This window comes from Caretta caretta, chromosome 26 (assembly GCF_965140235.1).
Source record: "Caretta caretta isolate rCarCar2 chromosome 26, rCarCar1.hap1, whole genome shotgun sequence".
Classification (NCBI taxonomy): domain Eukaryota; kingdom Metazoa; phylum Chordata; order Testudines; family Cheloniidae; genus Caretta; species Caretta caretta.
Window position 1 is genome coordinate 11,509,460 of NC_134231.1, and position 13,108 is coordinate 11,522,567.

Below are 13,108 nucleotides of genomic sequence, written 5' to 3' on the forward strand. Positions count from 1 at the left end.
AATGAAACCACATGGTTGGAGTCATGGCATGTGGAGGACCTAAAAGTGGGAGAACACAGACCTCTTCTGGACATTTCTACACATTACAAGTGACAAGGAGAGGCAGAAAACAGCTTTTGTAGTCAAGCTAGTTGAAATTTTGTTGATTAAACGTTTTTCCACTGGAAAATGCAGTTTCAATGAAACCTCTTATTTATTTTTTGTTAAATCGCATTGATTTTGGTGAAATTTCACATAGACCAAAATTGGAAAGAAGTTTCAAAAATGGTGAAATGCCTCGTTTTGACATTTTTGAAGTGAAAAGTTTTGATTTTTCATCTCAGAAGACTTGTTCTTTCAAAGTTTACTTCGTTTTATACAGAAAATTGAAAATAAAATAAAAAGGGTCAAAATCAAAATGAAACATTTCGGCTGACCTCAAATGAATTTTGAGGGAGTATTTCATTGAGTGGGAAATTTCAATCCTTTTGCTTTTTGTCCCAATTCAGGATGATTTTATTTTTTGACGCCTCAAAATTTTTTGCTGGATTGAAAATCCATTTTCCAACCATCTTTACTTATGGGCATTTTCACACACATTTATCACTTAGATGCATATAGATCTTCTGGATCAAAGGGTTTGTCTGGGTTTTGTGTGTGTGTGTGTGTGTTTTAAATGCAGTTTTAGTGCTCACATAAAATGTCAGGACAAGAAGTAGCACAATCAGCATGAACTGGCACCTTTATTAGCAGTCTTCACAGAGAAGACATTAATATATTCCTAATTCACCCCTCCAAGCCAGGGTTAAGATACAGTGGCAAAGCAATGCTCAGGGAAGCTTGCAATGCTGCTGTATATATTACACCTGTTCTACAGAAGAAGAACATGTGTCAGTTTCCAGGGGTCTGGTAGTCCCCACTGCAGAAGCTGATGTCATGTCCACTGTCTTCAATGACAGTTACTCATCTCCTGCAAACAGGATTGTGAATCTAGCATCTTTCACCAGCGCTAAGAGCTGGTTTATAACAGACTCGCACTGAAACAACTAAATCAGTTTGAATTCACTCCTCTTGTTATTTCGGAGCAGATCCATGTGTGGATACATATTTTGGGATCAAAGGGTCTCATTTCAATTTTGCTTAAGTCAGTAAAATAGGACACAAAATCTAAACAAGGCACTTTTATTCCAGAATAAGTGTCCACGCATAGACTTGTGCTGAAATAATAAGAGATCTGAATTCAAACAGATGTAATTATTTCAGTGCAAGTTTGTGTGTAGACCTAATCTTAGTAAGGATTTAAAACACACACACACACCGCTGCAAGTATCTAAACTGAAAACCTGGCTAAAAAGATACTCGAGCCACACGAAAGCTTATGCTCAAATAAATTTGTTAGTCTCTAAGGTGCCACAAGTACTCCTTTTTTTAAAAAATTTCCCTGCGTGATCAACGCCTAACTGTTCTCATGACCCCACCAATGCAATTGTTTCTGCTTACTCTCTGCTCATCGCTAGGTGGCACTAGATATCACTAAAAATTAATGAAGCATAGCAATCAAATTGGCAACCAAAAGCTTAGTTCTTCCTGTTGTCTGGTCTCTGCTTTGTTTAGACTAACAAAACCAGAACTGGATTGTGGCCAATGCAGTTTTATGCTATTACATCTGAGAATTAAAGGATGTTTTGTTAGTACAATCGGTATCACTAATTATATAGATAGAATCATAGAAGATCAGGGTTGGAAGGGACCTCAGGAGGTCATCTAGTCCAACCCCCTGCTCAAAGATAGATACGTTATGCAGGGTCAGAGAGTGAAAAACTAATTTTAGGAATTTCCTCAAACTAAAAACTTCGTTAAAATGGAATCAGTAACTTAAGAAAAAGTAAGAAATTGGAAGGATATTTATGGTAGGTTTGTGGGAGGGTTTCTCTCAGAAATAATGAACAAAAGGAAACCAAGGAATTCTAAGCAAAGATAAAACATTACCATCGTTAATAATAATAGGGTTGTAAAATATGGAAATGCTGAGTTGTTAACCCAAAAACCTAACCAACTAGAATTTATGCACCACTTTGCAAGTGTCAGCTAATTACCCAGTTGACTCAATTTCCAAAATGTGTGGAGTCAACGCAACTGAAATCAATGACACTGTTGCTTAGTCTTCTAAGGGAGACAGTGGAAACCCCGGAGTTAAAATGATCCTGGAAAAGGGCATTAGACCCCACGCAGTCTATTAGGGGCCTGGTTCTGCAGATCTACTTTACCTGGGAAGCACATAAGTATTACAGTGATGAGCACTGTCAAAAACTCTTAGGTAATAAATGCTCTGGAAAATATATCACAGGGAGCAATCCTGCACTGACAGGGGCATGAACTAGATGGGAGCTACGAGGTCTTTGCCAGTTTTGAATGTGCTGAGACTGGAAGCTCTTTGGGGCAGGGACCATCTCTTGGTTCTGTGTTTGAACAGCGCCTAGCGCACTGGGGTCCTGGTCCGTGACTGGGGATCCGAGGCGCTATGGCACTGCACACAGTACCAATGTGGCTGACCCGGAGAGCCTAGATGAATGCTCTGGGAGGACTCCTGTTTCACAGTTCCGGATGCATTTGAAGATCCCACACTCTTTATGAAGCGGTATGGAAGCCTGCAGAGGGTTAGGGATCCAGATGTGCCTCGGGTGGAATTATTCCATAGCAAGCACCCCCACACCCTCTTCACACCACTGATGCTGCAAAAGCAGCAGCTCTAATGGTTAGAGGAGGGGACTAGTTAGAGGACCTGGGCTCTGTTCCTAAGTCTGCCATTGACCTCCTTGTGTGAGTTGGGGAAGTCACTTCACTTCTCTGAGTTTCCCCATTTGTAAAATAAGCTGCCACCCTGTTCTTTCTGTACATGCACACACTGCATACAATCCAAACATGCCCCCTTCCTAAGGGTTGGCTTTACTGCTAACTCAGATAACAGAGTTCTCCCCAAGCTTGGCCGTTCTTAGGCCTTTCCTGCAAACCCTCACTAGGGTCCTCCCCTAGTTACCTCTTCCTCAGAGAAATAGGAACTTCACCCTCCTTTATACCCCCATATTGGAACTAATTGCAAACTTCTGGACTAACCTCAGGATAATTCAGCACAAATACCTCTGCGTCTCAGTGCAGGGTTCCAGCACATGAATTTATGACAGCTCAGTAGAAGGAGCCCTGTATTCCTTCCTGTGCTGGGCTCTAGAAATCATCCCCCAGTTACAAGCACATCAGGACGTCAGATGGTAGGTGCAAAGCGCTGCTATTATATTGTTATTGAATGACGCCATCCCGGCCCCAGATACCTGCCGCTATGGAGACCTCCGTAACTGGAAATGAAGGACTGCAACATAACTCTGACAACTGCATCACAATGGTGGTGTCAAATATCCCCATTCTGAGAGCCTGCCTGTCACACACTACTCACCAGCAGCCATGCATTAAAAATGAAGCGGCACCCTCACTGTGCATGAAATTAATCGGAGACACATATATCAAGCTGGGTTCTCTTCTCACCGCCCTTTCGTATCATAAGAAAGATTCTGCAGCTGGAATTTAGCAAACAATGCAGGAGGCAGAACTGAACCCAACTCATTTTTCCCATAGCCATAGCTGCATTGTCTCTGCAGGTTTAGAAGAAGTACAAAACTGGGTTGGTGAGTAAAGCCAGTAGATATGGCTCTGCAAACTAGCATAAGGCATTTAGATACCAAGGTGACAGTACATGATAAAAGCTATAAAGTAGATGAGACAGACAGATTGTAGACAGGGAATCCTTGTAAAGTCTGTATTTTGATGGAGAAGTTCTTTTATGAGGCTGTCTCTTGTTACTTTATAACCTTTGATAATTTAACAGAAACTACTGAATACTGCTCCGATTTTCTTTTCGTTATGTAAACAGATTCTTAACAGGAGTTCTCCTGGGCTGGAGTCTCAGATTGTAGCCTGGATATCTAGCTGCATGATAAAAATCTGTATCAGTCTAGTGTGATTTTCTGCATTACCCACCAATAGAAATCAGAAAAGGCCTCACTAGCACAATGCGTGGATCTCAATACTTTCCCAGTGGACCACCAATGAAAACAGCGAACCTTGATTCCGATCTCACTTTCTCTGGTGTAACTCCATTGACGTCAAAGGAACCACTCTGATTTACACTGGGGTAAGGGAGAGGTAAATCAGGACTGTTGTCTATAGACTGAGAATCTATCACAAGGCTGTTATACAATGGTGTTTGGTTAGATGCAATAGTATAAAATAGACTGTTCCTTTGAGTGCATGTGTAAAATCACAATCCTTCTTCAAGCGGGAGGAATCTGTGATCAGGCTTGTACGCTCATTTCATTTATTAATTAATATGTAGAATGATGATGAGGCCAAAGGAGAGGAGGAGACTATTGCATTCACATAAAACCAGATTCTGATGCCCTTACTCAGGTTGAGTAATACCTTACTCCACAAATAATCCCATTGGAATTAATAGGACTCTTTATAGAGTAAAGGGCAACTCAGAAAGAGGAAGAATATGAGTGTCTTCTGCAGAGAGTACACAGTTTTGCAAACGAGGCATGCATGGCCTTCTGCACTCTGCTCTCTTGTGGTGAGTGAAGCAGGTGTTTGCTTTAGAATAAAACTCAGACATGGAAATTTTCCTCAGGCATTCCACTGGACATGTATTTGCTAAGGTACCCAGAGAGCTCGGGACATGAGCTTCTGTAAATTAAGACCCAACATTTCAAAAGCAGCCAGTGTCCTTGGGTGACTTGATATTTGGAACCCAACATGAGACACCGGCGGTCTGATTATCAGAGGAGCTCAGGGCCCGCAACTGCAGCTGAAGTTAATGGGAGCTGCACGTACTCAGGGCTTCTGAAAATGAGGTGTTGGGTGTTTCAGGTTGGAGTCACCCAAAATCCCTGGCCGCTTATGGGGCCCAATTCTTCAACAATTAAAAGAACAGAAGTGTAGGTTAGTGACTGGAGCATGGGGTGGGTAGTCGGGACTCCTGGGGTTCCGTTCTTGGCTCCGCCACTGACTTGCACCCTCCTTTCTTCTGATGTCTCAATCTGGGACGGAACTGGTGTGGGGAAGGTTCCTCACTGGCAGCCAGGGAAGAAGTGCAGAATTCCGCTGGGCAGCACTTCTGTTTCAGAACTCAAAGGAAAATAGGTGCAAGATAGACAAGTATGACCACACCTGCTTCTTCATAGTAACCATGGTGAGGGGACACTGCATATCACTGATCAGAGTGCAGGGGAACCCCCAGCCAGAAGGCTACTACTTTGGAGGGGAGCAAACGCCACAGATCCACAGAGGGGAATTATTCTCAGAGCTAGCGGACCTCCTGCAGGCTGCCTGCCCTAGGTGGGGAAATGGAGCAGCTCATGTGAGCAAGGAGCTGCAAAGGTGCCCGGATGCAGATAACTATAGCCAGACCCACAAAGTACTTAGGCTCCTAATTGATTTCAGTGGAAGTTAGGAGCCTAAATAACACTGTGGATCTGGATCTACTTGCCTAAGGTCTTCCTCCTTCCCTCCCCCCACCCTGCAGAACAGCTTTGCAACATCTCAGTGGAGAGCCAGAGTTTTGTACAGTTTGTGTATTTTTCCTCTAGGGCTCATCCCCTTTGTGATGGAGCAGCCCTGCCTCTGAATAAGTCAGAAGGCTACAGAGCCAGCATGTGCAGCAGCTTCCCAGGGATTGAAGGGCCGACTCTGGGGAACCAGAATAAATTTCATTGCAAATGACTAGATTTGGGGCACCCTTGCACATTCTAAAAACACTTTCCATCTTCAAAGTGCTTCCCAAATGTTAACCAATCAACCTCCCAAGCTGGAATCTGTCCCTGGCAGGGGGGCCAAGTTCCATTAGACAGAGTATGGATGGCAGGAACTACACAGCATTTTCAGAAGCTGAATAACATGAAAAGATGAATAACATATGTCAACATGAAATAATTATTGCTTCTAACCCTGTTGGTTTAAAGGGCCGAGCCATCCAATGCTGCAAAATACATGGGCTGGAAAGCAAACAGCAGATGCAGCTTTCCAAAGGGCATGTGCTAAAAAAATAATAAGCAGCAGCAGCAACATAAGGAGGAAAGAATTGGCAGCACCCCTGCGAGTAGTCCAAAGGGGCTTTGGAAGAAGAAAAGTGTTTGTGAGCAGAGAATAAGATAAAGCCGATCAGAATGAGAAATGAAAACAGCAGGAGTGAAATGCTGCAGTGCGGAAGGGAACGGTTGCTCTTGGAATATATTGTCAGTGTATTCCCGGGTGTGTGCCCAGGAGTCAGGGGGTCAGATCCTCAACTGGTATAAATACTCAAAGAAGATGGGTATTCTGCCTGGCTTGGGGGTGGGGAGGAGCACTGGGCTCAGTTCTGGAATTACTCTAGATTTACATCCAGGGACTTGAAAGTCAAATACAGCCCACTGGATTATTTGTTGTTGTTTTTCACCCCCTGGGATCTTTGGGCCCAATTCTGCAAAGAGGCTAGTGTTCTCACTATCCATTGTACATCCAAAGCTTTGTCTTAGCTACATGACATGATGGGTGAACACTTTGGTCCTGTTGAAGTCAGTGCCATTTGAAATCAGTAGAGCCAGGATGTCAGCTAATGACAACACATGTTGGTCCCATTCACACTACAAGTTGTAACCCTATTGTAAGCAGGGCATGGTCTCAGATACTGCAGAGTTGGGGTCCATATAAATTGAAAGATAGATTAGATTAGATACGAAGGATATCAGTGTTGTAAGTGGGATCCTTGCCTCTGTGTTTCTATGGTGTATTTGTGCCCTGTGTATCATTTTCCCTCGACAACCTCTTCACTCCAATGAAATAGTAAGCAACTTTATTTTTTTAAACTTCAGGAACAGCACAAGAGCTCAGTCTCTGCTGGAAAAGAAACTGCTGGAGCCCAGATTGCAATGGAAACAATAATAAACTAACTGTACAGACATGCTCTTTGAAACACAGCTTGCCTTAGTTCAGGCTGCCAATTTGAAGTCATGGTAACGTCCTGCAAGAGGGCGGATTGCACAGGAGAGAGATGAACAAGGTGTGGCCGCCCACTGCACATGCTGGAAAGGAGAACCTGAGGATTTCCTGGTGAGCTTCCTCACACGGCACAAAGGGCCTGAAAGTGAGGACTGTGAGCAAAGGGAATGACCCAACACTGTTAAGTAGAGGGGAAAATACTAATAAACAACATGGGGATGAACTTTTTGTTCTGGGCATTTGTGCTCTTTAATTCTGTACCCCTTAGATACAAAGGGGAGATGCCCTACACACAAATGATAGCTAGCTAGATTATTTAATTATTATTTGCACAGTGATAACACCCTAGGAGCCCAATTGTGGACCAGGAGCCCACTGGGCTCAGCGCTGTACAAACACTGAACGAAAAGATGGTCTCTGGCCCCAAAGAGTTTACAATCAGTGCAAAGGAATGCACACTGGAAAAAATAATCCCGACTAAAGATATATAATAATGGGTTCTAACGTAGCTGTTTAGAAAGGTATCTTGGAGTCATTGTGGATAGTTCTCTGAAAACTTCCGCTCAGTGAGCAGCAATGGTCAAAAAGACTACCAGAATGTTAGGAACTACAAGGAAAGGGATAGAAAATCAGACAAATAATATCATAATGCTACTATATAAATCCATAGTGTGCCTGCCTCTTGAATAATGTGTCCAGTTCAGGTCACCTCATCTCAAAATGAATAGAGTGGAACTCAAAAGGTTCAGAGAAGGACAACAAATATGATCACAGATCTGGAATGGCTTCCAGAGAAGGTGAGAGTAAAAAGATTAGGGCTGTTCACCTTAGAAAAGACAAAATTACAGGGGGATTTGGTAGAGGTCTATAAAATCATGAATGGTGTGGGAAAAGTGAATAGGGAAGTGCTATTTACCCTTTGCTACAATCATAGAATCATAGAAGATTAGGGTTGGAAGAGACCTAAGGAGGTGATCTAGTCCAATCCCCAGTTCAAAGCAGGACCAACACCAACTAAATCATCCCAGCCAGGGCTTCGTCAAGCCAGGCCTTAAAAACCTTTAAGGATGGAGATTCTACCACCTCCCTAGGCAACCCATTCCAGTGCTTCACCACCCTCCTAGTGAAACAGTGTTTCCTAATATCCAACCTAGACCTCCCCCACTGCAACTTGAGACCATTGCACCTTGTTCTGTCATCTGCCACCACTGAGACTAGGCAAGCTCCATCCTTTTTGGAAACCCCCTTCAGGTAGTTGAAGGCTGCTATCAAATCCCCCCTCGCTTTTCTCTTCTGCAGACTAAACAAGCCCAGTTCCCTCAGCCTCTCCTTGTAATGTGCCCCTGCCCCCTGATCATTTTCATTGCCCTCCGCTGGACTCTCTCCAATTTGTCCACATCCCTTCGGTAGTGGGGGGCCCAAAACTGGACGCAATACTCCAGGTGCGGCCTCACCAGTGCTGAATAGAGGGGAATAATCACTTCCCTCGATCTGCTGGCAATGCCCCTACTAATATGCCGTTAGCCTTCTTGGCAACAAGGGCACACTGCTGACTCATATCCAGCTTCTCATCCACTGTAATCCCCAGGTCCTTTTCTGCAGAACTGCTGCTTAGCCATTCAATTTCAACCATTTGAAAACATTTTTTAATCTTTATAAAATAAAATTAAAGTTGAGAAACAAAGTAGTTTCAAATCAAAAAGACTGAAGTTCATTTCAAAAGTGACAAAACAAACTGTTTGATTGGGGGGAGGAGACAGAGGGAGCAAACCAACAATTCAGCAGAATCTACACAAATTTGCAAAATGTTTTGGTGTCAGCGAAGCTGAAATTTTTCGCCAAAAAGAGTTTCAGCTGAAAAGTTTTGCTCAGTTTTAACTAAATTACCCAGAGACCTGGGAAAGAAATTCTAATTTAGGATTCAGATAGTTAGGTATAAGATTTACTCTTCTGGTTTTAATTAGCATCTCCTTTAAAAGGCTCAGTGTTCTGCACACTTTGTCTGAGTAGTTGCAGTTAGAATATATAATTCCATGAAAACCCACAGCTGGAACTTGTCTTTAAAGCTCTGAAGATTCCATAGACCGTTTATTTGCCATTTCGCAGAGCCCAGTTTTTATGCACATAGTTATTTCTGTTTTAATTAAGGAAGCCTAAAAACCATAAATGAACATAATCAAAAGCTATAAAGAGCCTTTTCAAGCTCACTTATTCCAGCTAAGGGGAGGGGAAAAGGCAAAGAGTCAGAATTTGGCCCACACATCTGAAACAAGACCTCACATCTTGTCAATGTCAAGAGCTACTACTCTGACGGGGAATAGCCCTTGGAGTTCAATGGAGCTACCGCAGAGGTAGCAGAATTATCCCCCGGAGCCATTTCAAGCGACTGTTACAAACCCAGCAGTGCTGTGGGATTATGCTGTTTCAGCAATGTTGATTCAGCTGCGACTTTTGTTGGTGTTTGTGAGGAGTAAGGAGGCCCCATGTGCCGGATTATTAAGAAACACACATTTACAAGGAGGAATGACGAGGAGTTGAGACACAAGAACCCAGAACCTCAGCTGGTGGCAGCTCCGTTAAAGTCAATGCAGCCAGGATGATTTACCCCAGTGGAGGATCTGGCCCATATAACACTAGCTGAATGTTCTCTTTCATCTTAGGTTCCATAGTTATTGCAGACATATACAATATTGACCACGACAGCTTGAAAGGAAAAGTTAACCGTGATGATAAGGCCTTAACTGGAGTACTGCGTCCAGTTCTGGGCTCCACATTTCAAGAAAGATGTGGACAAACTGGAGAAAGTCCAAGGACGGCAACAGAATTGATTACAGGTCAGGAAAACATGACCGATGAGGAAAGACTGAAAAAACTGGGTTTGTTCTGTCTGCAGAAGAGAAGACTTGGTGGACTTACGATAACAGTTTTCAGGTCCTGTGACAGGGTCGGGCTAGATGGCTATAGGAGAGTAATAGCCCCAGATATATTAGCCCCAGGCTAACAAGGTCCCTTTTCCCTAGGCAAGGTAACAGGTAAGTTCCAGAACAATCAGGAACCTTCTGGAGACAATCTGGAGGCTGATTAGAACACCTGCAGCCAATCAAGAAGCTGCTAGAATCAATTAAGGCAGGCTAATCAGGCACCTGGGTTTTAAAAAGGAGCTCACTTCAGTTTGTGGTGTGCGTGTGAGGAGCTGGGAGCAAGAGGAGCTGAAAGTGAGAACGCGGACTTCTGGAGGACTGAGGTGTACAAGCATTATCAGACACCAGGAGGAAGGTCCTATGGTGAGGATAAAGAAGGTGTTGGGAGGAGGCCATGGGGAAGTAGCCCAGGGAGTTGTAGTCCAGGAGGCACTCTAGACAGCTGCATTCCACAGGGCCCTGGGCTGGAACCTGGAGTAGAGGGCGGGCCCGGGTTCCCCACAAATCCTCCCAACTCCTGGTCAGACACAGGAGGAGTCGACCTGGACTGTGAATTCAGAAAAATGGCCAAGCTGAGGGCTGCTGTGAAGCTCCAAGGCGAGCAAATCCGCCAATAAGCGCAAGACCCATCAAGGTAGAGCAGGACCTTTGTCACAGTACGTAAAAGATTGCTACAAGGAGGAGGGTGAAAAATTGTTCTCCTGCACCTCTGAGGATAGAGTAAGAAGCAATGGGCTTAAATTGCAGAGAGGGAGATTTTGGTTAGGAAGTTTTTTCTAATGTCTAACTGTCTGGGTGGCATTGGAAGTGAAGCATTGCAACAAATTGCCTAGGGAGGTTGTGGAATCTCCATTATTAAAGGTTTTAAAGAAGAGGTTAGACAAACACTTGTCCAGAATAGTCTAGTTATTATGCAGTCCTGCCTTGAGTGCAGGGGATTGGACTAGGTGACCTATTGAGGTCCCTTCCAGTCCTACGCTTCTAGGATTCTATGTTGTGACGTTCTCCATTTCCCTCATTCTAGACCTTACTTCCGTTCCAGACAATCTTGACATTCCCATATTTATTAGTGTAAGCTATCTATTCTTGCACCCATGTATGATCATGACACTCAGTTTATCAGAAGCTGGGGAAGTTAAAAAATTAATTCCACATCATTTAAAAAATTCTCCCCTTTTGGCTTTTTCTAGATGGACCAGAGACCCAGAAAGGTGTCCCTGGACAATGACAAGTTGAGAGATCAATATTTTTGGCCTCAGTTTTCCCAGAGTGTCCACTTACTTTGGGGGTCTCAGCTTCTGGGTACTCCAATTGAGACAACTTCTCTCAAGGCCTGATTTGAAAGGTGCTGAACACCCATATCTCCAGTTAATTTCAATGAGAGGCAAGGGTGCTCAGCAGCTCTGAAAATTAGGCACCAAATAGAGCCTCAATTTGGACACTCAGAAACCCCCTCCCACCCCCCCACCCCCCCAAAAAAGAGCAGACACTTGAAAATGCAGGCCAGCCATAGCATACTACCTGTTGCAAAACCCTTGTTCCAGCTGGAGACTCAGTCTACGATAGTTAGCTGAGCAAAGCTGGGCAGACAACATCTCACTTCGGGGGGGGCAGAGTTGCCTACAGCATCTTTGTAACGGGTTTTCTGGCACAATTCGAACTACACGTGAAGTTACCGTGGAAGAGAGAAAGGTGGGTGTGGTGATACCTTTTATTGGACCCACTTCTGTGGAGAGATGTCTTGCCAGATGAACGTGAGACGTTACTGCAAGAGTTTTATGTTCTTACTTGGATGCATTGATAAATGAATCATTTATACGGCATCCAGAAAAGTTCTAGCCCCCCCCCCCCCCCAAAAAAAAAAAACAGCTCTGAAGAGCTTAGGAGGAGACAGGACAAAGGTAACAGAAGGAAGGTCATGCTGCATTCAGGTACGTTAAGAACAATTTTCCAAAGCGCTGGAGTGACTTAGGATACGTCTGCACTGCAAAAAAATAAAAATAAAAACCCGCAGGAATGAGCCTCAGAGCCTGGGTCAACTGACTCGGGCTCCTGCTACGGAGCTAAAACCAGCAGTGAGATGTTCTCGCTGGGGCTGGAGCCTTGGCTCGGAGACCCACACACCTCACAGGGTTTCAGACTTGGGCTCCCACCTGAGCAGGGATGTCTATGCTGCCATTTTAGTCCCATAGCAGAAGCCTGAGTCAGCTGACCCAGGCTCTGAGACTTGCTGTCTTGAGATTTTTTTAATTTTTTTGTAGCGTACAAAACCATTTAGGCTCTTAAGTGCTATTTTCAAAAGTGACATGGACACTTAGGAGCCTGAGTCCAATCAACTTTCAATGTAATGCATTCATTGCATTGAAAGACCGTGGGAGTCAGGGTCCTAAGTGAGCAAGTCACTTTTGAAAATGGGACTTGGGAGCCTATGGACAATCACAGAGGAGGAGATGGGCTGGACCGATGATCATGCAGGAGAAGAATATTCAAAGATTTTTGAATGAGGTGAAAAATAGACGAATGAAACCCATGACAGAAAAAAATTAACTTATCCACAATTTCCAGTATTAAAAAAGCCGATCTCCAAGTTCCATTTATTAAATGCACATAGACCGCCCACTCAAGAAGTTAGAAGTAGTCTGGAGACTGATTCTCCATTGACTTGCACCTGGTGTAGGTAATTTATATTGGTACAAAGTGGGTGTAGACCGCTACCATTGATTTGGTAACACTTACACCCACTTTGAACTGGCGCATGTGACTACACAATGTGCAAAGCAGTGGAGAATCAAGCCCGTAATGTCCTTTTATTCGTTTCGACCACATTGGTTTATTTTTCATTCTGCAAATGGAGAGAATGCAATGGAATCAGTTTCACTTTGGCTAAGTGTCCCTGGGCTGCAAAACGTTTCAGGGAGGAAACGTTGATTTTTGTTTTAAGTGACAATTTCTGTGAATTTTAAAAGTAAATTGAGGGAAATTTTCAGTTGGTATGGGGTTTTGCAAGACTAAAAATCCAAATGAAGAGCCTGATTTGAGTTGCTTTCATCCCTTTCAGCAAGACATTAATTAAAAAAACACAACTTCAAAGTTTCACAGAGGTTTTTGTGCTCCCGGGCCCTTCTCTTCTGCAGACTAAATAAGCCCAGTTCCCTCAGCCTCTCCTCCTAAGTCATACAGAAACC

General features: G+C 43.8%; 1 long non-coding RNA gene across 1 annotated transcript in view; it reads right to left on the bottom strand.

Moving 5' to 3' along the window:
• The window catches only part of LOC125626358 (uncharacterized), a 45,440-nt gene that overhangs the window by 4,847 nt on the left and 27,485 nt on the right, over positions 1-13,108 (bottom strand). The window lies entirely within an intron of this gene.